Consider the following 25,645-nt stretch of genomic DNA (forward strand, 5'->3'; position numbering starts at 1 on the left):
AGCAAGCAAGATGGAGGTCAGAGGGGAGGCGAGGCAGGGGCAGTAGGTCGCCAGCGAAGAAAATAAATCCAATAATGCACGTTGCTGCCAGGTGGGCCAATACAGTGAAATGCAGTGCAGGGCGGGCGGCGCTACAGTCACAAGCGCTGAGGGCAATGAGATTAAGCAAAACACTGCGCAAATTTGAGAAAAGCAGGCGAGCCGATTTTAAACACGGCGCTATTTAGTCTAATGCAGGCGATACCACTGAGATAAATAATGCAGGCGATACCGTGAGGTTGAATTCAGCAGTGCGATCCCCAGCAAGATAGCAGCAGTACAGGGAGAGGAGCAAGGAAGGAGCAACCGGTCAGGAGCGAGTCCGGACGGTCACAAGTCTGACCCCCTGCAGCTGGGAGTCCTTCCAGCGAGGGGAGCTTGGACAAAGGGTTTCCTGTCGGGGGCGGTGCTAGCACCGACCCAGACAGGGTTTTGTGTATCCTAGGTAGGCAGGGCTGAATAAGAAGTTGACTGCAAGTGGCACCCCGGTGCTCACTGTGCATCTGCCAGTTTGAACCAGTTCCAGGGGCACACCAGCCCCTGAGCTGGGGAAAGTCCGGCATGGGAGAGGGGTGTAACCACCCCCCTTCCTGGTCCCACCCATGGGCAGGACCTAGTCGCGTACCAGCCCCTTTCTTTAGTATAAAGGTGGGAGCGGGGACCCTTCCAAATGAGATAATTCCGAATCTTGATGACTTTCCACGAAAGAACTCTTGAACCTTTCAGAAGACACTCCCTTGTGGCTAAGGAGTAGCCACCCTGCACCCGCAGGCACCATCCAAGCATCGCAGTTTGCTGTAAGTCTCTCCTCCGGATTAAGACTGCCCAGCTCGACGAGAACCGGCTTCCCTGGCACCTCTAACCTCTACCTGCATCATCAGCCCAGCTGAGATTCGTGGGTGTGCCGAGACCTCGAGGGACCGGCCATCTTCAGGACTGCACGACGCTTGCCCAGCACGACCGCCGAGGGATCCTCGAGTGAGCGCTTTGGGGTGTGAGAAGCCCTAACCCTGAGCAGCTCCAGCACCGAAGTCCAGCCCCCCAGCATCCATGAGATCTGCGTGGGGCCCTTCTGCTTTTTGCTGCTCACCGCGTTGTCTGGCTACTTGCCTGCTGGCTTGTGGCCTTCCCGACGACGAACGACGACATTTCCAACACTGGTCTGGTTGCTCCAGACTGGCCCTTGCTCCCCTCCAACAGAGGAGCACCCCGGACCCTCCTGGTCCACTCTAGACGCCATTTTAAGTCCACCGCGTGGGCTTGCATTTGCCAAGACTTGTTGCCCCAATCCTGGGTCCAGCGACGTTGACAGCAGATACCATCGTGGGACAGCTCGCACCTCCATACTGGTCGCCGACAACGCCTCCTGGTCCGTGAGACTGCAGAGCCCAGCGTCGCCCACTCACCTGGTCGAGGTGACTCCATCCGGTGCCATCCTGGTGCCCATCTAATCACTGGCTAGTGATTCAGAACTTGGTCCCCTCTGCTTACATGTGTCTTCCATCTTCGATCCAGGCTTGGATCACTTCGAACTTCATCACTGGTCGCCTGCCAGCAACTTCTTCTTTCAGGCTCCATAGACTGCCACAAGGATTCCCGACGTCTTTTCAGACTTATGCATCCGCAGCCCCTGGGCTAGGTAAACTCAGCACTTCGGTGCTCCAGCATAGCTTAACTATCTAAGTGTCCAGATCCTTTTTTGTTTCAGCTCTACCTAGTCGGATTCGTCCGATAACACTAACTTTACGAAATCTAGCATCCATAGACTTTGTCCCGCATCACGCGTGAGAGTGCACACTCTGCACCCGATCTCGCTATGCCTCCTGCTAGTAATCTGAAGGTTCAGTAGTCAAGTCCTAGCGATCCTAAAGCCTATTAGAGTAGTACTTACCTGCTAGTAATTTTGCATTCCACTTTTAGAGTATAAGGTTTTTCGTGCCCCTCGGGCATTTGTGTAAATTGTGCGACTTTGCGTATTTTCTTAAGAACTTTGTATTGTGCTTAGCACCCTGTCCTCATAAAGAGTCCAGGGCTGTTGTGTTCTAAATAAATATACTTTATTTTCATAACAACTTGTGTGGTGTCCTTTCACTTGGTGTTCAAGGGGTATATGTGATGGTATAACAGCTGGCTTAACACGCCCTCTAGAGTTTAGCCTAAAGACTGCTCTTGTCCATGCTACTAGGATAGCTGGTGGTTGACTTCCAACCAATCATCAATAAGGGTCGTTTGGAATGATACACAGTGATCACTAGAATAGTGAGCACTACATATCAGGCCAACTTCTCACATTGGTGAGCAGCGGTTGGGAATTGAGCTTGCTGTTGTTTTACCACACGTATCCTAAGAATATCATTGTGAAAGATCACATAAGTACCCAGGTACATATAACTTAGCTTAGAATACTCTGAGTTCTACTGAACCAGCTGTTGTAGTTCAACAGGGCCTAGCACATCCTGACTACAACTCTTCGCAAGGGATCAGTAGGCAAACAAATAGTGTAGGTAAGTGCACCACTTACACCTCACTAGAAAAGCATGTCAGACAAAGGAGGGAACTCAGAGGCCCCCCTTGTGTCAGTTGAACCTCCACAGGTCATCTCAAGATATGCAGCTCTTAGCTTCCAGGAGATGAGACAGATATGTACCTCCAGGAAGCTAAAACAGGGTTCTAACCCTACCATTCCCTTTCTGATTGGTCTCTAAGAGACGTATGATGCCAGAAGGACTGCCAACACAGATCCTTCTAATCACGATGGGAACATGCCCCCCTTAGAGGGAACCCTTGGGGACCCTGACCTCCAAAACAATGGAACAGTTAGTGAAGGTGAGGAGGAGGATCAGGAACTGTCAGAGGAGGAGGCAGACAAGGGTCAGGTAGAAGTCAGTAGACTCACCAGGAACAACTTAAGTAGGCATGAGAATGGATTTGGGGGACCCCCAGGGCCACTCTCAGGCAGACTTAACATTGGGAATGGACGAGTTAGGTCTCTATCCAGAGGCTCTAACAGATCCATTCGAACCAATGGCTCTCAGACCTCTTCTCACAGAGGGATGACATCCCCTCAGAGAAGAGAGCATGAAGCTAAGATGAGGGAAGTCAATCTGAGGATTGAAAGGGAAGAACTTGTCTTGGCCAAAGAGAGACTTGCCTTTGCTAGAGAGCAGAAATTAAGTGGGGTAGATCCCACTGGTGGCAGCATTTTACCTCGAGAGAAGGACAGGAGTTTAGACACTAGACACCTGAGTAAGATAGTGCCCCCCTTTAAACAAGGGGATGATATCCACAAATGGATAACTGCTTTGGAGAGGGCCTGCACTGTCCAGTGCGTCCCCCAGAGTCAGTGGGCAGCTGTCTTGTGGCTCTCCTTTGAAGGCAAAGGTAGAGATAAGCTCCTCACTACTAGAGCTGAGGATGCTGACAATTACCAAGTCCTGAAGAATACACTGATTGATGGGTTTGGCTTAACAACTGAACAGTACAGGTTGATGTTCAGAGACACCCAGAAAACTCAGTCTCAGGATTGGGCTGACTTTGTTGATTGTGCCACTAAGGCTCTAGAAGGCTGGTTATTGGGTAGTAAGGTTACTGATTACACAGGATTGTACAATCTGACTATGAGAGAGCAAGTCTTAAATACTTGTCAGAACCAGTTATTACACCAGCACCTGGTAGACTCTGATCTGACCTCTCCACAAGAATTGAGTAAGAGGGCAGACAAATGGGTCAGAACCAGGATTAGGCCTAAGAACCAGGGTGGTGACCAAAAGAAGGAATCAACCAAGCCTCAAGAGAAGGGTGGGAATAAATCATCTGATCAAACCACAGGGCCCCAAAAATCCTCTGAAAAGGGTGGGTCCCAAACTTCTCCCAACACCCAAAAGAAACCTTATTGTCATACCTGCAAACAGGTAGGCCATTACAAAAGTGACAGCAGTTGCCCAAAGGCCAACAACAATAAGGAAAACATACCCCCAGGTACTGCTCCCAGACCTCCTGTTACCACTAGTGGTAATCCCCCAGGTGGTGGGAGTGCCCCCAAGAATGTGGTGGGCATTACTTTGGGAAACCAGGTGGACTATGGCCTAGCCAGGTCCCCTAACACCACTCTTGTCTGTGAGACTGGCATGGGGTTTGCCAACTTCACTACTGGTTCCCACACTTTGGGGAAGTATAGACAAGAGCCCCTTATCAATGGTCAGAAAGTTGAGGCGTTCAGAGACACAGGGGCCAGCATCACAATGGTGATTGACCATCTGGTCCCCACTGCTCAACTGACCCCTGGTTTCATTTATCAGGTGACAGACATTCATGGAGTGAAAAGAAGGCATCCCATGGCAGTAATCGAGCTCAGCTGGGGTAATGTCACAGGGCCCATGAGAGTGGCAGTGGCAGACAACCTACCTGTAGATTGCTTACTGGGGAATGACCTGGATCTCTCAGCATGGGCTGAGGTGGAGCAAGAAACCCACTCCAGGATGATAGGCCTACCCAGAAAGGTTAGTGGGGCAGTAATAGCTACAGCCCCAGTCCAAGCACCATTCCTCCCTGAAAAGGTTGGAAGGGCAGTGGTAGCCACTGCCCAGGCTCAGACAGACTTTCCTGAACAGGATAGGAGGGCTGTGACAGTCACAGCCCAAACACAAACTGAGTGCCTTCCTGAAAAGGTTGGTAAGGCTGTAATGGTCTCAGCCTCTACTCAAACAGATAGTGTTGTGAAGCCTGAAACTATGGATCACTCCACTCAAACAGAGAGCATTGAGGAGGAAGAGAAATCTCCCTCCCACCAGACTCTAGGAAAGGATCAGCCTCCTCAGGGAACTGATCTGACCCCTTGTGAAGGAACTGCCCCAGAGGTAGTCAGGCCTAGCCTGGCAGAGCCCCTGATGTCAGTGGACCTTTCCAAGGTGGGACCCAGTCTGGAGCAGGTAACCTGCCCCTCTCTACCCTGCCTCAGTCAGCCCAGGGCTGTAGAGGTCAGGGAGGCCATGGTGGACCCCAAAGGGCCCCCTGTCCAAAAGAACTCCCCAATCAGAAGATTAAGGGCACTGAAGCTAGCAATCCAAGCCCAGTGAAAATAAAACAAACTCATGAGGGATCCCCCTTAAAATTACCTAGGGAACTCCCACAGCTGGACACTGCTGGGCACAGACAAACCTGGGGCCTAAAAACCCCAAACCTGACCTGTCCCTCAAGTAAGCCAGACAGAGGGACTCAGCCTCCAGCTTTAGGTAGCCAGAGGTTGACCCTGAGAGCTCATAGCAACTCAGTCATGGCAAGAAAGGCAGATTTGGTGAATAGTGATTGGAGGATGTTGAGCCCAAAAGTAGTGGAGCCTCACTTCAGTACTCCATCCCAGCACCAGCCTTTTACTTTGCCAAAACACCCCACGGGTAGTGATTCCCTATGGCGGAGACCCTCAGATACCCTTAGGGTGAGGGATTGCTTAGTGGACCATGATACAGGGGGTAACCATGCCAGTGCATGTACCACCTCATATGGCCACTCTGGCAATATAGGCTTACCTGGCCAAGGATAGCCTTATCTCCTTTCGTTTGGGGGGGGGGGGGTTGTGTAGGAAGGTAGATACCTGACTATGGTTACCCCCACATTTTTTGCCTGGTGTTTTGCTGGTTTTTCGACTTAGTTGACCTGGGACCCTGCTATTCAGGGCCCCAGGCCTACTGCTCTCTCTCTAAAATGGATTCCATGTACCTTAGGTACATATCCAATTGGTACTGGGCCACCTTATCAGACCCTGTAACTCAGGGCATAGGTGTACCCAGGGCCTACCAGGGGCTGCAGCATGTATTATGCCACCCCTGGCTGGCCATCTAAATCTGACACAACTGGCTGCACGACAGCTGGGGCAAGGTGGTGTAATCACCCTTTGCCCGAGATATAGTATACCTATATCTAACTCTAAAATGGACACATGTATTCCTATCAGTCACTCCTATGGCAGGCCTTAACAATCCTGAAGGCAGAGTGCGTGGAATTATGTGAGATGGTGCTCTGGCATGAGCTGAGCCCGTCTGCAGCTTGCGGAACCAAGTCCTAATAGCTGTTCTATGATAATGCGTACCATATACTCTTAAGTGCATTATAATCCTCGCAGTTATTTGCTATCTTTGGTATCGCTTTATCAAAACATGTCGAGTAAGGTGTCATACGAATTGGAATACTAACCCCTCGCCAATTCTGGCGACGGGGTTAGCATTCCACCCTTCTAGAGGGACACGACATGTATGTAACTGTGAACCCCGGTTAAAGTTAACTCGAGCCTCAGCATCACAAAATGGATGCTGCCACCACAGACACAAGTCTGACCCCCTGCAGCTGGGAGTCCTTCCAGCGAGGGGAGCTTGGACAAAGGGTTTCCTGTCGGGGCGGTGCTAGCACCGACCCAGACAGGGTTTTGTGTATCCTAGGTAGGCAGGGCTGAATAAGAAGGTGACTGCAAGTGGCACCCCGGTGCTCACTGTGCATCTGCCAGTTTGAACCAGTTCCAGGGGCACACCAGCCCCTGAGCTGGGGAAAGTCGGCATGGGAGAGGGGTGTAACCACCCCCCTTCCTGGTCCCACCCATGGGCAGGACCTAGACGCGTACCAGCCCCTTTCTTTAGTATAAAGGTGGGAGCGGGGACCCTTCCAAATGAGATAATTCCGAATCTTGATGACTTTCCACGAAAGAACTCTTGAACCTTTCAGAAGACTCTCCCTTGTGGCTAAGGAGTAGCCACCCTGCACCCGCAGGCACCATCCAAGCATCGCGGTTTGCTGTAAGTCTCTCCTCCGGATCAAGACTGCCCAGCTCTACGAGAACCGGCTTCTCTGGCACCTCTGACCTCTACCTGCATCATCAGTCCAGCTGAGATTCGTGGGTGTGACGAGAGCTCGAGGGACCGGCCATCTTCAGAACTGCACAACGCTTGCCCAGCACGACCGCCGAGGGATCCTCGAGGGAATGCTTTGGGGTGTGAGAAGCCCTAACCCTGAGCAGCTCCAGTACCGAAGTCCAGCCCCCCAGCATCCACGAGATCTGCGTGGGGCCCTTCTGCTTTTTGCTGCTCACCGCGTTGTCTGGCTACTTGCCTGCTGGCTTGTGGCCTTCCCGACGACGAACGACGACATTTCCAATGCTGGTCTGGTTGCTCCAGACTGGCCCTTGCTCCCCTCCAACAGAGGAGCACCCAGGACCCTCCTGGTCCACTCCAGACGCCATTTTAATTCCACTGCGTGGGCTTGCATTTGCCAAGACTTGTTGCCCCAATCCTGGGTCCAGTGACGTCGACAGCAGATACCATCGTGGGACAGCTCGCACCTCCATCCTGGTCGCCGACAACGCCTCCTGGTCCGTGAGACTGCAGAGCCCAGCGTCGCCCACTCACCTGGTCGAGGTGACTCCATCCGGTGCCATCCTGGTGCCCATCTAATCACTGGCTAGTGATTCAGAACTTGGTCCCCTCTGCTTACAGGTGTCTTCCATCTTCGATCCAGGCTTGGATCACTTCGAACTTCATCACTGGTCGCCTGCCAGCAACTTCTTCTTTCAGGCTCCATAGACTGCAACGAGGATTCCCGACGTCTTTTCAGACCTATGCATCCGCAGCCCCTGGGCTAGGTAAACTCAGCACTTCGGTGCTCCAGCATAGCTTAACTATCTAAGTGTCCAGATCCATTTTCGTTTCAGCTCTACCTAGTCGGATTCGTCCGATAACACTAACTTTACGAATTCTAGCATCCATAGACTTTGTCCCGCATCCCGCGTGAGAGTGCACACTCTGCACCCGATCTCCCTAGGCCTCCTGCTAGTATTCTGAAGGTTCAGTAGTCAAGTCCTAGCGATCCTAAAGCCTATTAGAGTAGTATTTACCTGCTAGTAATTTCGCATTCCACTTTTAGAGTATAAGGTTTTTCGTGCCCCTCGGGCATTTGTGTAAATTGTGCGACTTTGCGTATTTTCTTAAGAGCTTTGTATTGTGCTTAGCGCCCTGTCCTCATAAAGAGTCCAGGGCTGTTGTGTTCTAAATAAATATACTTTATTTTCATAACAACTTGTGTGGTGTCCTTTCACTTGGTGTTCAAGGGGTATATATGATGGTATAACAGCTGGCTTAACACGCCCTCTAGAGTTTAGCCTAAAGACTGCTCTTGTCCTTGCTACAAGGATAGCTGGTCTAACGGTTGACTTACAACCAATCATCAATAGGGGTCGTTTGGAATGATACACAGTGATCACTAGAATAGTGAGCACTACATATCAGGCCAACTTCTCACAGTGAGTACCTTTAGAAGAATCCTTTCCAGGGTCCGCAGTAAGTAATTACTTATTCAATCCTTGCTGAGTCCAATTATGTATAAGCATTTCTATGCAGCCGCGTTGCAGATCCCGACATACAAGAATTTCAAAGGTATGGGTGCCAGAATAAGCTTGTTTGGTGAGAGCCCCACACAAACTCAGGGTCACTTAGGTTATCTCCTATCAATGCTAAACTGTCCCACTGAGCCGAGCGCTGTCACAAGCAGCAGGAGTTGCTGTAAAAGCCCCTTAAATTACTTGATTTTTACCACTACACGACTTTACACTTATTTCACCACGGATGGACGGCTCTCAGGTCCCGTGCCTGCCAGGTATGTGGTTGCTATAAAAGAAATGCGTTACTTACCTGTAACAGCAGTTATCCAGTATTGGTGTCTTTCATAGATTCACATGCCTGAATCATTCCCCGTCGTCGAGACGGGAGCCTCCGGTAAATAAAAAAGTAATGTCCATAGACATACATGGAGAGAAAGGGTCCAAGGGTCTCCCCTTAGTAGCCTTTCCTTGTCCTTATGTAAAAAGGACCAAACTGACATAGTCAGCCAATCAGCTCCGACCTCCCTCTAGAACCTTCCTGGGAGGAGCCTCAGTCCCTCAGATTTTCGTACGCACCCAGCTAGGTTTGGCGTAGTATAGTTCCGAGAGGGAAGTGAGTCCTTCCAGGGGAGGCGGGAGGGTTGCATGTGAATCTATGAAAGACACCAATACTGGATAACTGCTGTTACAGGTAAGTAACGCATTTCTTATCCAGTATTAGGGGTGTCTTTCATAGATTCACATGCCTGAATCAGAGTAGCTAGCAATCACAGTAGCACATTTGTAAAACAGAGTTGCTCTGCCGTCATAGTAGATAATACATATAATATCATACAATAAAGAGACAGCTTAGACATAATCTCATCAGAGCAATAATGTGCATACCTGGAAGGCGGGATGTAGGAAGGCTCACCTTACTGAAAGAGATGGCGAAGCACCGCTTGGCCCACTGCCGCATCCTTCTGGAGTTCGATATCCAGGCAGTAGTGTCTGGAGAAAGTGTGCGGCGATTTCCAAGTCGCCGCTCTACAGATGTCCAGGATCGGCACTCCAGCAAACAGTGCTGCCGACGTAGACATCGCTCTGGTTGAGTGAGCCAGAACACGGTCATTCAAAGGCCGGCCGGCCTTTTCATGGCAGAAGGAAATCGCCGAGGAGATCCATCTGGAGATGCTTTGCTTCGTGAGGGGTAGGCCTATTCGTGGCCTACTGTATGCCACGAACAGCTGTGAGGATTTCCTGAGATCCTTAGTCTTGTCCAGGTAGAACTTCAGGCACCTCATAAGGTCCAAAGAATGCAGCGACCTTTCCGCTGCTGTGGAAGGGTTGGCGAAGAATGACCTAAGGACCAATGGTTCGTTGAGATGGAAGTCCGAAGGTACCTTTGGGATGAACTTAGGGTTTGGTCGCAGTATCACCCTATCATGTCTGAATTGCAGATATGGTTCTTGAATGGACAAGGCCTGCAGCTCGCTAACCCTTCTGGCCGAAGTTAGAGCGAGCAAGAGCGCTGTTTTCCATGAGAGGTGTTGAAGCGATGCCCTGTGAATGGGTTCAAACGGGTGACGCATGAGCTGGTTGAGTACCAGGTTAAGCTGCCATGTGGGAGGTACTTTTCGAGGCCTTGGGAAGGATCTGTATAGTCCTTTGAGGAATTGCTTGACTAGCCGACTAGACCACAGAGAAGGTCCCGTGACCGATCTGACGAACCTCGAGATTGCTGCCAGGTGAACTTTGATGGACGCATGCGCCAGTCCCGACTGGGCCAAATGCAGGAGGTATGGTAATATTTGTTCTGGTGTGATGGTGAGTGGCCGTAAGCCCTGTTCCGAGCACCATATGCAGAACCTCTTCCATTTGAGACAGTAGGTCTTGTTCGTACTGTCTGCTCTTGCTTTGGCTAGCACATCCTTGCAGTCTTGTGGGATATTCAGGCCACCGAACTCTCTGTGCTCAGGAGCCATGCTGATAATTTGAGCGATTGGAGGTTCGGGTGTTGCACTTGCCCGTCGGACATTGTCAGTAGGGCTGGGTGTTGGTTCAGGCGGATCGGTGATTTGATGGATAGTCGAAGCAGATCCGAGAACCAGTGTTGCCTCGGCCAGGACGGGGCAATCAGGATCAGGGTGCATGGCTCCGCTTTCATCTTTCTGAGGAGCCGTGGAATCATCGGGAATGGAGGAAAGGCGTATGCAAAGACGCTGTACCATCCGATGGAGAACGCATTTCCTAGTGATCCTGGTTGGGGATGCCAACTTGCGTAGCACGGGCATTTGGCGTTCCTCTTGGTGGCAAAGAGGTCGATGTATGGGACTCCCCAAAGAGAGAAGATGTGCTTGAGGGCGCTGTCTGATAGTTCCCACTCGTGGGAGAGGGACTTTTGCCTGCTCAGGGCGTCCGCGATGGTATTGTCCTTCCCCGGGACATATTCCGCTTTGAGTTGGATTTCGTGGAGCACCAGCCAGTTCCAGATCGTCTGTGATTCGCGTGAGAGCGAGAGTGAACGCGTTCCCCCTTGTTTGTTTAGATAGTGCATCGTCGTGGTGTTGTCCGTCCTGACGAGCACTGGGGATTTCTGGATGCGGGGTAGGAAGGCTTGTAGAGCCAGAAACACTGCTCTCAGCTCCAAGAGGTTTATATGGAGTAATTGCTCTTGAGAGTCCCATTTGCCGCTGATCTGTAGGTCCTGGAGCACAGCGCCCCATCCCTCTAGGGAGGCGTCTGTTGTTATCACTAGCGGTGATGCTGGGAGGAGAAACGGTAAGCCCACTGTCAGGTTGTGGCGACGTGTCCACCATCGTAGACCTTTTGAAATTTTCGGTGTGATCCGAAGGATGTCCTCGAATGAGCCAGTGCTTTGGGTCCATTGGCTCGCGAGTGCCTCCTGCAAGGGCCGCATTCTGAGCCTGCAGTGCGGGATGAGGAGTATGCAGGAGGACATCATCCCCAGGAGGGAGGTGTAAGTCCGAACTTTCAGGTGCTTTTTCTTTGCCACAGCTGTGGCCAGAGATAAGATCTTGTCTGCCCTTTCTTTGGAAGGGAAGGCCTTCGTGCACCCTGTGTCCAACATGGCCCCTAGGAAGGTAATTTTTGTTGCGGGGACCATGCATGATTTCTTGATATTGAGCGTCAATCCCAGATTTTGAAAGAGATTGGTGCAGGCGTTGGAGGACGTGACCGCGTCCCCAGGTGAGGGTGCTTTCACCAGCCAGTCGTCTAAGTAGGGGAATATCTGGTGGCCCAGTTGGCGCAGGAAGGCTGCCACAGGCGCAAGGCATTTCGTGAATATGCGCGGCGCGGACTTGAGGCCGAACGGCAGGACTTTGAACTGATAGTGACGGCCCGCCACCTCGAATCTTAGGAATTTCCGGTGATTTTTGAGGATAGGGATGTGGTAGTATGCATCCTGGAGATCCAGTGAGACCATGAAATCTCCTTTCTCTAGAATGCCCAGGATTTCCTGAATCGTCACCATCCTGAACGATTGGCTCCGTAGGAAGGTGTTGAGTCCCCGGAGATCCAGGATGGGTCTCCACTTGTTTTCTTTTTGTTGTACAAGAAAGAAGTGGGAGTAAAATCCTTTCCCCTTCGAGGATGCCGGAACCCTTTCGATTGCTCCTTTTTGTAGCATTGTCGAAAGTTCCTTCAGAAGCAGGCGTGGATGTTTGTGTGTCCGTCTGCGTGGAGGGGTATTGGGAGGGATGGAGGTGAACTCGAGGGAGTGGCCAAATCGAATAATTTGAAGAACCCACCGGTCCGTGGTGATGTACTGCCAATTGTGAAGGAAATGGGTCAGCTTTCCTCCAATTTGAAAGGATGGAGATGGTGTTTGGACTGGCTGGAGTAGGTGGTCACTGGCGGCCGCCAGCGCCCCTCTTGGTATTTTTACCTCTGTAGGACGATCTTCCGAATGAAGATTGTCGGCCCTGCTGTTGCTTGTTCTGGTACTGGCCTTTGTGATTGTACGAGAATGAGGACGAGGACCTGTTTTGATATGAGCCTCGATAGGAGGACTGACCTCTGGGCCTGTTGCCCCGAAAGGACTGGTTTCTAGACTGTAGAGAGCCCAGTGCCCTTGCCGTGTCTGTGTCCTTCTTAATGGCCTGCAGAGCCTCGTCGACCTGTACTCCAAACAGGTGTTGGCCGTCGAAGGGCATGTCTAGAACCTTTGCCTGAACTTCTTGGCGGAATGAAGTCGCTTTGAGCCATCCCTGGCGTCTCAGTACGGCAGCTCCCGCAAGTTGATGGAAGCCTGTCATGGCTGCGTCGATAGCACAGTCTATGAGTTCCGCTGCAGAAGATTGACCCTCAACGAGGAGCGCTTTCACCTCACCCTGGACGTTGTCAGGTAGTTCCTTTATGTAAGGGGCAATGTCCTCCCACAGCTGGCGATTGTAACGCCCCAGCAAGGCAATGGAGTTGGCCACCTTGATGGACATGGCCGACGTGGATGTGAAGCGCTTGCCAATCGTGTCCAGTTTCCTGCCCTCTTTGTCCGGGGGAGCTGACAGTGGTGAGGAAGGGTTGCGGGAGTTTTTCTGGGCCGCCTGCGTCACTACCGAGTCCGGTTTGGGGTGACCATTAAGGCAAGCCGCTGCAGTGAGTGGTGCCCTGTATTTTTTATCAAGGCGTGGGACCACCGCTGGCACAGAAGCAGGAGTGAGCATTAGCTTCTTTCCCTGTTCCCATAAAAAGTCTATGATTGGAACAGCTTTTGCAGATTTTTGAGGCTGTTCCTTAAAGTCGTGGAGGAAACAGTCCGTTTCCGTGGATTCCACCGCCATGTGGAATCTCTTCGCCGCTCTCTCCACCAGCTTGTGGAAGCCCGCAATGTCCACCGGTGGGGAGTCCGCTTGGCGTGGTTGTGGTGAAGCTGGGGATGATGCAATATATTCGTCTTCATCATCCTGGTCCGAGTGGTCTGAGTGAACCTCCTGGACCTCCCCTTCCTCCAGTTCTTCCTCTTCCTCTTCTTCGTCCGAAGAAACCACTACTTGAGGTTGGACTTCTTGGTGGGGTTGATGGTGAGGATGAGGGCGTTCCGGTGCGGACACCTGTACATGAGCTGGAGGTGTCTGATCTCCCTTGTCCCCTGGTGCGGGACTCTCAGGCGCTTGACCGCCTCTGCTAGGCTCCGGAAAGCGCCGCTTGTAGTCTTGCACAAGAAGTTTTAAGTCATCCACCAGGGCCGCTGGTAAGCATATCATGGGGGTGACTTCGGTGCGGACACTGGCTTGGACGGAGTGTTCCTGATAGGTGAATTCCTCCTGTTCCTCATCAGTGCTTTGGCATTTTATGTGAAGGTCTGAGACTGAAGTAGCGGGATCCAGATGGTCATCCTCTTCGGATTCCTCGCTTTGGAAAATTTCTTGAGGTGGTTGCTTTTCCACCTTGCTAGGAGACGTTGTTTCCGGGGTAATTATTGGCTTGCCCTGTTTGCCAGTCTGAATGGTAGAGCTTGCAGTCGTCGAGGGGACCGTCGACGGTGGTAGCATCATGGACGGCGTCTCCACCAGTCTTGATTTTTTCCATGGTTCATTCGACGACGAATCGCCCGTCGACGGTGTCGTTGTCGAGTCTGTCGACGGAGCCTTTGGTGTCGTCGTCGACGGGGTCGTCGTCGACGGGGTCGTCGTCGACGGTGTCTTCGTCGACGGGGTCTTCGTCGACGGGTTCTTCATCGACGGGCTCGTCGCCGACGAGCCTCTCGTCGACGGGGTCGTCGACGAGGTCTTCGTCGACGGAGGGGTGGACGTAGGGATCTTGGTCGTCGACGACTGCGAAGTCGTCGTCTTCATCGACGGTGCCTTCGTCGACGATGGTCTCGTCGACGAGTCTCTCGTCGACACTCTCGTCGTCGCCGGTTTTGACGACGATGGGCTCGTCGCTGTTGCCGGCGTCGTCGACGGTGCAGTCTTCGTTGTCGACATGGTCTTTGTCGTCGACGACGATGACGTCAGGAGAATAATTGAAGAAACAGGCCTACCTGACGAGGAGGAGGAAGTAGTCATCGTCGTCGAAGCTGAGGGCGACGATGCTGATGTGGTAGACACTGTGGTTTTGACTGAAGTAGTCCTCTGGCTTTGTCTGGAGGACGGAGCAGGCATTTTGAAGGTTTTATCCTCCTTAGCAGACACTGAGGATGACGCAGATCTCGCCTCTGAAGACTTTTTGTGGGTCTTCGCAGGAGGAGTGTCTGAGGGGCCCGGGGAAGCGTCCCTTGGCCTCTTGTTTGAGACAGCAGAAGTTCTGGAAACGCTGCTCACAGAGGACTCCAGATTGTCTCTGTTCTTAAGCCTGTCCAACCAGATCAGAAGGCGACCTTCTCTGTCTCTCACAGTCTTTTTGGGAAAAGACCGACAGATTGTGCATGTCTCCGAATTATGATCCGGGTAAAGGCAATACAGGCACAGGTCGTGTCTATCATCCACATGAATCCTTTTCTTGCTGCAGGAAGAGCAGGCCCTGAACAGGGCTTTCTTCCCCGAGTCAGACATGGAAAAGGCAGTATAAACACACACACTTACTTCAGGGATAGTGTGTTGAAGAAGTCCTTGAAGAGTTTTTAGGTTCAGAGAACACTTCCAAGAGATTTTGTTGAATTTAGAATAATCCTGAGGAGAGCTCAGGCTGGAGACTCCCTAGCACAACGTGCGGTAGAAAATCTGAGGGACTGAGGCTCCTCCCAGGAAGGTTCTAGAGGGAGGTCGGAGCTGATTGGCTGACTATGTCAGTTTGGTCCTTTTTACATAAGGACAAGGAAAGGCTACTAAGGGGAGACCCTTGGACCCTTTCTCTCCATGTATGTCTATGGACATTACTTTTTTATTTACCGGAGGCTCCCGTCTCGACGACGGGGAATGATTCAGGCATGTGAATCTATGAAAGACACCCCTAATACTGGATAATTGGGTTAATTCTGAGCTGCCTCAAAATCTCCCACGCTGGCTCAAAATCAAAGCTGACCCCCTCTGTCGGCTATGCGGCTTGGCACAAGAGGACATGCTGCATTTGATATGCTCTTGTGAAAAACTACGGGACGAACGGAAACGCTGGCTAAAACACCACTTCAATCGGCAAGGGATCCGCACTAGAAGGGCGGCGGTCCTTGCATGTTTTCACCCTAATGACCCTGGCTTGAACTGCAGCTTTGTAAAATTCCTGAAGGCAGTTGAAAAAAAGATGCCAAAAAACTCAATCCATAACTGCCCCAATTCAACCGACTTGACATCACTTCGCTGACTGTTTCACCGACTTTATGAGCTCATGAGGACACTGAGCAATAACTTACAAATATTAAGTCCAAATACAAGCACATCGGTCATAAGGAAATGTGAACATTTTCAATTTAAAATTTTTGAGTCTTTTAAAACTGTAGTTTTATCCTTTCTGTTCTTAATTCATTTTTATATTGCAATGGTTTTAAGTAACTATGCTAAATAAAGATTACTTACTTACTTACTTACTGAGCTGCCTACGATCTCCTGTACTCTAGGAATTAAGGAGCCTTTCTCTTCTTCAGCAGTGACATGTTAGTGCACATACTAGAGTGTAATAGGTTTGGAATGGAGGGGGTGCTGTGCTAATTGACTAGCTCTGCATGCAGTTTGCCTCATTATAGTGCCATGTGCAGTGCCCTGTGCCATAAAACATGGACCTCTCCAGCAGGGTGGGGTGGGGGGGGCTATCCTGCCCAGCTTTACATTGTGATCAGATTACAAGGGCACTTGTGCCCTCTAATCTCTTGTGATGCTTTGCAGCAGTTTTAAAATCTTTTTCTCCTTGTTCAAATGGCTGTACATTCTGATATTTATATGTTTCCCTTTTATTCATTTCTTTATTTTGCTCTCGAGATAGTGTCGCTCATAATCATTGAAAGTCACTCCTAATCACACTGAAATTCTGAAAGTCACACAAAGCAATCTGAAACCTTGGTAGCTATGAAATCCGTTAATCTCCCTCCAGTGCCTGAATGTCTAAGTAACCGGTGCTCATGCAAAGTGCTCCAATACCTTGGGTTCGAGTTTTCACTATATAAATATGCAACAACCAAAAAAATCTGCGCTCGCTTCTTGGACTTCCTTACTTCAGTGGCGTCAATAGTTTCAACATACTTCACCTCACACTGTGAGCCTGATGCCGGCATCTGTAGGGCCAAATAATGTATGGGAAGGTCACGTGCCACTTGTGTAACAAGAGAAAGGGCTTTGCAAAATTCACTCGGGACGGCGTGTGAACCAGGTAGGGGTCGTTCACTGAAATTTAGATGCCAAGCCTCAAAACCGTCCGTACCTTCAACAACCCCCCCCTGCCCTCCAAGCGTCAGTGTGACTCTTGTGGTCCACGTAGTTCATCAGAGTGGCGGTACATTAATAAAGAGCTCTGTCTGCCTCAGAGGCCCTGCTAAGGCCCGGGCATGCTCAGCACACCACCTCTGAGGCACGGGCGCATCATCACAATGAAGAGGCTTCGGCCGCTTCGCACTTCCTGGCTCAGGCTGAGTGAGGGGCCCCTGGAGAGCGGGGCCCCCTGGAGAGCGAGGCCCCCCCGCAACGCGGGGGCTGCGGGGGCCTGTGTTACGCCCCTGGATATGAAGTAACACCAGGCATGATGCACGTGGTGAAGCACAAGTATAATGTAAATGATCAAGGGGAAGGGTAAACATGTTATGTTATATTCATGTTCAGTTACTTATAGTTAAGTTTGAATGCCAAAACATTACGCTATCTGACTTGAAATTGGTGATAACGGCTGACATGTCTACTGCCACAATTGCACTGTTTATACGGTTTTAATGTGCAGATTATATTGAACTGCAGATGTACCAGATGTCGCAAAAAGCTTACAAACTATAATAAAAACAAATTTAAACAAAAAAAAATCAGGAGGGTGTGTTAAGCATTTATTGTATTCACTTAATCAAGACTGATGGCACACACGCAGAGACAGAATCCAGACCAACTGGGTGAGTATCAAGAACAAGTAACTTACCTTCGGTAACAATTTTTCTGATTGATACAGTATCTGCTTGTGGATTCCTCACCTTTTCAATTACCCCTTACTCAGCATTTCACAGAAACTTTTCTCCATAGCCCTCCCACGTCGACGAAGACGTCACATTGGAACGGCTCCGCTCGCAATCCCATGTGACATCATCAGATCCATAGGAAGACCTCATCGGCGTGCTAACGTCAGATCCACCCATTTTTTTCAGTGCCTTCGAGGTGAACAGGTGAACCGACAACATTTCACAAGTATAAACAGTATACAACATTTCCACAAGTATACACAGTATACGATTTAAAAAAGAAAATAAACTGGAAATTCTAAAGTATAGACATTTCCCAGAGACAAGCATAATATTATTTCGAATAACAAAGTACATGAGTATCATGCCATTGCATTTTTGGGGTATAAACAAGCAGGCAACGGGGAGGAGGTGGGTCAGTGAGGAATCCAAAGCAGATACTGTATCCACCATGAATAGCGTTACCGAAGGTAAGTAACTTCCTCTTCTGATGGATACATTTGCCTGTGGATTACTCACCTTTTGAATTGAATTCCCAAGCAGTCCTGTTCACAGAGGATCGTGCCCGCCTACCTATACCAAAGTCTAAGCAGTAATGCTTTGCAAAAGTGTGGAGGGAGGCCCAAGTTGCAGCGCTGCAGATGTCTACAACAGGGACACTGTAGGAAAGTATGATCTGCTTTTATGGTTGCTCTTACTTTTTGCCAGGTGCTAAGCTGTTTCTGGCTAGTCTGACAGGGATCCTGCTAATCAGGACCCCAGTCTCTGTGCTTTCTCCCTAAATTGTTTATGGTGAGTACTTAGGTAGATCCCAGAATGACTACTGATATACCATTATAAGTCGCTAGTATGTGGTACTGAGGTACCCAGGGCAAATGTACACCAGGTTTCTCCCATGGGCTGCAGCAAGTATTAGGCCACCCATGAGAGACCACTCAAATTGTGACTACAGGCCTGGCATTGCAGCCTGTGTATGCTGATGCGATCACTACTTACAACAGATATAGGTTTCCCTATAACTGAGGTCAATGCACTCCAAACCCATAAGTCACCCCTAAGGCAGGCCTTTCAATCATGACAACCCTCAGCCATTCTCCTGGGTTGTAAGTGCATCAGCCATTATGATACATAGAGTGGCCATTACGCGATGACCATCTCTAAAATGGCTGCAATGAACCCTGTCATGTTTGGTATCAAACATGTTGGATTCATACCCCCACACTGTAAACGTGTGGGAGTATGATTCCATGCAGTGTAAAGCTCCTCCGGGAGGCCCTCAGGGCTCAATGTGCCAGTCTGCTAGACCCAGACAGCACAACATGGCTGCTGCCGACCTGAGACAAGATTCTGCCCTCCTGATGTTGAGCCAAGCTCGAGCAGCGGAAGGTAGAACAATAGGTATCCTGTGGGGGTGTGACCAGCTCCCAGACAGGTGTATTGGGGCCGGGTGGGAGCGCCCGCCAGCCCCAAATAGTCTGCTTGAGCTGTACCTTTAGCGCCCTCCTTGCATAGCCCAGTCCAAACCGGCTCAGGGAGATGTTGGCTCCTGATCTGGTGTGAAACTGGACAAAGGACATGGGAGTATCCTTCCCACTGTCGACCCCTCCCCGGGAGGAGACCCTGAATGGTCCCAACCATATCCTTAGGGCACTTAAGGGTTTACATGTAGGTGGGCCCAGTGGTGGAACGAAAGTTGAGGGGGCCACCCTGAGAGGTACATGGAGGGACCCGCTCCAGATTTAATCCGGAACTCTCAGGCCTGATTACTGTGGTGAGGGGCTCCCTGCAGCTCAGGGCCCTCCCCGCACTGCAAGGGATGGGGAGGCCTGTGTTACACCTAGATTTATCATTGGACAATATTTATTTCAAGACACCACTTTGACTGTCTGGGCACTCTGGACTTCACTGGACCTTGCCCTGGACTCCGAGCCGCAACTGGGAAGACTACTGCTGCTCCTGGTCTCTTCGCCCTGCAAGTCTGCTGTAAAGTCTGTGCCAATGCTCCATACAGGAACCTTACAAGGCCTGTGGATATCCAAGACACCTGAAGGAATCTCCCTGGAAGTGAAGTAGTCAGTTCCCTGCATGTGCAGGCATCGCAACAAAGCTGACCGGTCTGCTGATCCTGAGCTCACATGGACTCCAAAAATGTCAGCAGCACAAGTGGTCGTTCCTCACAACACTCGAGCCCTGCCCTGTCCCCTCACCAAGTTTGATGCCAGTATCCCTCTTCAGAGACGCAGGAATGGAATCACTGTGCACTGCATCGACTTGCCATTGCAAAGGCTTGTTGCCTTCCTTCCTCCATGATCTTTGGGCTCCAAGTAGCCCCACCCTCAAGCATCTCCTGTAACCAAGATCTTCATCCTCACCACATCACTTGCACCATGGGCCTGCATTTTTGGTGAGCTGCTCGAGGTTCTCTTGCGACTCCAGTGCCTCCAGGCTGGGGGTCCTCTCAAGGGTCTTCTTTGATTTCTGCATGCTCCCCTGACTGCGCTGGCCTGCCCTGACTTCCATGCTTGTAGTGAGTCACCTGGACCTTGCTGGTCCACTCTGCACCTTCTTCGCTTTCCACATTGTTTGCAGTTGCCAAGGCTTGTTGGTGCTCCAGGCGGACACCAACTCCTCAACTCTCGACATCCGACATAGGAAAGGCTCCTGGTCTTCCACAGTGTCCTCACAGCTGCAGTTTCAAGGTAACCGTCATCTCTCCTGCAACACCCTACATCAGTGGGCATTTGCCTTCTGTGCCTCCTGGTCACTCCTGAGTGGCATAGACTCTGTCCCCTCTGCTTGCAGGTACTTATCACCTTTAATCCACCGTTGGGTTCCACCGGACACTTTTACCTTCTCCAGCAGCGGTATCTTCCTGAAGTCTCCCACTGAGTTTGATGGTGGTTTCCGACGCCACTTCACACCTATGCACCTAGCTTCCCTGGTGTAGGTATCCTAGGGTATTCACGGGTGGGGTGACTCTCCAGCCTTCTGTCTTCCACAGGGTTTCTTCAGGGTCCACTGGGAAGGGTCCTTCTTTTTTAAAATTGCAACCGTGACTTACCCATTCACTTGTATTAAGCCCACGGTTGTGTTCCCACTTTACACACTGCTTCAGTGGGGTCTCTGGTTACTTATCTCGGGTGGTTCCTTGGGTCCCCAGCACTTCTACGTCTTCTAGATATAGTCTTTACTCAAGTCATGGTTCACATACCACTGTTTTAGTATATAGTTTGGTCTCCCCCTGGTGACCACTGTGTATTTGAGCTACTTATCTGTTTTTATTGCAAAGTATTGTGTACATTGTGTATATCTCTGGGTAGGAGAAATCTGTATGTGTTAGTGAATGTCTTATAATAAATACATATTTTTGTAATATACACTGTGTGGCTCTTTTTCACTTAATTTATATCAATAAGATTATGTTGGTAAAACAAGCTGCTTTTCACTTCTTCTGGACTAAGCCAGAAGGCTGCTCTCCAGAGCTACTACTTAAAGAGCTTTCAAAGGAAGTTTAAGACCACAAAAATCACCATAAGGGTTATCTGGATTAGTGCAGGGTGCCCACTTACATAAGTGTGCATCATATACTAAGCCAGCTTCTCACACGAGCCCGGTTGTTCCTGATCTTCCAGAGAACTCTGGGCAGGAGTGGTATGGGCGGAAAGGCATACAGGAGACCTGAGCTCCACTCTAGACAAAAAGCGTCTCTCAGCCCCTTGGAAACTCCAGCAGCAAAACTGCTGACATTGAGTGTTTGCTGCAAAAACAAACAGATCTAACTTAGGGTCTGCCCACTGCTGAAAGAGACCTGGCATCACCTCCAGGTGGAGATGCTAATTGTGATCCACTAGGCATCGATGCCTGATTTTATCTGCCCTGGAGTTAAGAGAGCCCACCAGGTATTGAACCACCAGGGATTTGTCCTTCTATTCCAGCCACACAGAAGTGCAGAGCCTCTTGACAAATGGTACACAAGCCCACCCGCCCTGTTTATTGCGGTACCACATGGTGATGGTAATGTCCATGAACACCTACACTAGCCTTCCCTTGATTGAAGATAGAAAGGCTTTCAATGCCACTTGGATCGCTCAGAGCACCAGCATGTTGACGAGGAGTTGGACTCCGCCGGAGAGAAGAGTCCTCTGATTCCCACCTCTACTAGTTGGCCACTCTATCCCAGGGGTGACAAATCTGTCATTACTGTCAGATATAGGTGGAGAAGGGACAGAGTTCTATCTGACTGAATTGCGGTTCATTAGCCAAACTGAAGATCTTTTGCAGATCCCTCCGAGAGTTGCACCATGTCTGACAGACTCCCTTATGCTGCGCCCACTGGAACTTCAGGTCCCACTACAGAGCATGCATATAGCATTGGGCAGTTGACACCAAGATAGAGGCTGAAACACTGGTGTCATAGTCTGATTATCCTGTATCCTGGATTTACCACTCAGGAGGATAAGAAGGAAACTGCACTGTGTCTAGAACAGCTCAGTGAAAGGGGGGGTCTAAGCGGGAGTCAGGTGTAACCTGGCCATTGATGGTTAACCCCAGAGAGTGCAGGAGGTTCGCTGTAGTCTGGAGGAGGGAGATTACCGCCTGGGGCGAGCCTGCTTTTAACAGCTCGGAGCACTAGAATAAAACAAATTGCCTTTGTCCTTATTGGGGGCCAGAAAGTAGTGAGAATTGCAACCAAGCTCTAATTCTTGCACCAGAAGTACAAGTTACTTACCTTCTGTAACAACGTAACTGTAAGAAACATATGTTAGTTATAGATTCCTTACCTTAGAAATACCCCAGTCATCAGACTGGATCTGGAGATTTTTTTCTCGCATCGGTAGGTGGTGTTGGTTGACACAACCTGATGTGGAGAAATTAACTATTTACGAAGGTATGTGAGATATTGCTACTCTAGCACTACCTTCCTCGTAGTACGCTACTTTAGACATGTTGAAACCTGTGACCTTCCTTAATACTTAAAAACTTGTTGCTGCGCACTACCTAACTATCTTTACAATTGTCCTTAACTCCAGTGAACTGAACCTCCTTCTGTTCTACTCTTCTAGACCCCCGTCCCCCAACAGTGCCCGCAATTAGGTGCACTATACTTGAAGAACTAATGCTCTTCTCTCCCAGCTTGAAGCCCCAAGCTGCGCAAGCGTGTTATATGCCATTATTCTATGTAAACGTACATTTGTATTATCTTTTGTTCCCATATTACAGGAATCTCAATATGAGATCTTCGTACAAATCCATGAAAACTACACAAGTTGTGTAAGTACTTTCCAACCCATACTTTCCAACCCAATTTCTTTGTCCTGTCTTTTTGTTTTTGTCCTGACGAAAGCTCCATAGACCTTCTGGCCCTAGGTGAGCTGAAACATGTCGACTTGTCTTTAAGAGTTATATAGTAATCCGGTAACTCAATTACTCAATATAACCAACACTTTTTAACCAACGGTACTCACCTTTTTGCTTTAATAAACCTTGTTTTTGGGGAGTCACCGTTTTTTAATCGTTTTTTCTATCCACTACCTCCTGAGATCTGTCCCCCAATCTCTGGACACTTCTACACTAACTTGAGGTTGCCTCGGGTGAGGCAGGCATATAGCACGACATTTGACAACCCAATGACTATGCTCTAACGCTTGACAAGGGGCGGACGAAAAGATATACCGCACAGTTTACATCCGAATCAATCAGAGTCTATGAGGGTTGTCAAAGAATAACCAATGGTTATTGTAGATACCAGTGTCCATTCCCTTAATTGATTATTTCATGATCTACCCAGGGGAACTGAATGGACCTCAATTCCTCTTCCCTCCCTTTTGATGAAAGCCTTTAAGCAGCGCACAGCTGCGGGAATACAACACCCTTGCTCACTATTCTGCTAGCATTGAGGTGTATTTCTTTTTCTTTTTACTGGGATTACGAGTCTTGAATGATGGAGGACAATGTTGGTCTCAGCTTCACTGGTAGCGACATAGATGAAATTCTAGCAGCACAATCCTTACTACAGAACGCAGATTTTACACAAGCTATTGCACAAACAGACAAATGGGATACCCTAACAAATAAGAAGAGAGAACAGATAAGAACTGCTATACATGGTATTATCATGACCGAATATTTGAGAACAAAATCAGCACCGAGAGGCCTATGGATATCCAATGCACCAAGAATCTTCCTACATGATTTAGCATTCCGCAGAGACTGGTCCTCCATATCCTGGAAGTGTACCTTGGACTATCTAGTGCTCATAGTCAAGACAGCCAAAAGACGCGTTACTAGCGGAAATCCTAACCTGTGAAACTCAATTGAAGAATGGCATCAACCCACAAGTCTACAAAAAAAGATTAGACGAGATCAACAAAGAAATGGACGAAACCCAGCAGTTCCTGATGCAAAACAATCTACAGAAACTAGCGAAAGATCTCAAAAAATTCAGCCAAGAACGTATGCACCCCTACTCCAAGGAGGATTATACTGTCACTGAGATCACCTCGGATACAGACTCTGCAGGGTGGTCCTCTGATGGCTCAGAGGGAAATCCGGATCAACAAATGTCGAGGAGGGGACATAACAACTCGAGGTTTAGAGGCCCACGACGTGGAAATAGAGGTAACAGATGGCATAGACCACCATTCTTTCCGGGAAACCCAATGCCCTTCTTCCAACCTTTCATGCCCCCATACGGAGGCTGGATGAACCCCATGAACCCCTACACCCAGGGAGGTGACCAACAACAACAAATGGGGAACCAAATGTTACATAACCAGATTCCACCACATCAATCAGCGCAGCCTTTTTTAGGGAGAGGCCAAAATCAACCAAGAGGCAGAAAGAAAAACATAACTTGGCAAGATCGTCCTCCCAATGTACAAACCCGCAGCATGTCATCAGCACAGACGGAACAGAACAAGAAGAATCACTAATAGTGAAGCTAACAGATACTATCCTGTCCCAAGAACAAACTATAGTCCTGAACAAAGGTCTTGGTTTCGTCCCGACCCCCACGTTGGATCCCTTCAAACTCAAATGCGAATTGTCTGAATTCTGTAGGACATTAAAACTCAAAGCATTCTTTGACGGCTCGCCCCAGTCTACCAATGAAGGAGACACTACGTTAAGGAGGAAGTCCAAATTCTTACCCCCCACAAACAATGTACCAATCGAAATACTAGCTTTCGAGCATTTTGAAAGAAATAGACAATCTTGACAAAAAGAAAAAACCCTTTCAAAACCTTACCAAAAAAGAAAGACATGCCCTCGAGGAGCTACGAGATAATGATGATATAATCATCAAACCAGCGGACAAAGGTGGTGGGGTAGTGATCCTCACAAAGGAAGGATATAACCAGCAATGCCTTGCTCTATTATCCGATGAAACTTTCTATAGGAGACTGGATTCTGATCCAACCGCAAGACTTACAAATACCATCGCAATAATGATTCATGAGGCAGAAGTTAACGGATGGATATCCAAAAAAGAAGCTGATTTTCTGACCCCACGAGTACCGAAAATACAATTTTTCTACTCACTCCCTAAAACTCATAAAAACAAGTTACCACCGCCAGGTCGCCCAATTGTGTCGGGGATTGGCTCGCTCCTCGAACCTCTCTCAAAATTCGCGGATGAATATCTGAAACCGATCGTCCAGAAAACCCCGACATACCTTAAAGACACCCGCGATCTGTTGATACAGATTGCAGATAAAGAATTCGACCCGCTGAGCATGATCCTAGTAGGACTAGATGTCGAATCGCTGTACACGAGCTTACCACAAGATGACACCATGCAAATGCTTGAGGATCTACTCTTCCAAGAAGAATGGTCCCACCGGACTCCCCGTCATTTTGTCCTAGAATGCTGTAGGCTAGCCTTAAAGGAGAACTATTTTGAATACAATGGACTCCTCTTCCTACAGTGCCACGGGACTTCCATGGGCAGCGCCTTTGCGCCATCAGTAGCAGGACTGTACGTCAGCCAATTCGAACAGAAGTTTGACCTTAACAACGAGAACCCGTACGTTTCCAGTATCAAATACTGGAAACAATACATCGACGACATCCTGTTGATCTGGGAAACTAAACAAGACCTAACTACATTCATAGAATGGTTGAACAGGAGAGATCGCTGGCTCAAATTCACCTTCACCGCCAGCCACACGAGCATTGACTTTCTTGATCTGACTATCTTCGCAGAAAACGGTAAACTTGAG

General features: G+C 49.4%; 1 protein-coding gene and 1 pseudogene across 1 annotated transcript in view; one reads left to right on the forward strand and one right to left on the reverse strand.

The window, feature by feature from the left end:
- LOC147703652 (uncharacterized) overlaps positions 1 to 25,645 on the reverse strand; it is a 1,900,603-nt gene that overhangs the window by 755,231 nt on the left and 1,119,727 nt on the right. The gene's annotated exons all lie outside the window — the stretch shown is intronic.
- LOC147703653 (uncharacterized) lies at positions 23,365 to 24,358 on the forward strand (annotated as a pseudogene).

This window comes from Lissotriton vulgaris, chromosome 7 (genome assembly GCF_964263255.1).
Source record: "Lissotriton vulgaris chromosome 7, aLisVul1.2, whole genome shotgun sequence".
Lineage (NCBI taxonomy): Eukaryota > Metazoa > Chordata > Amphibia > Caudata > Salamandridae > Lissotriton > Lissotriton vulgaris.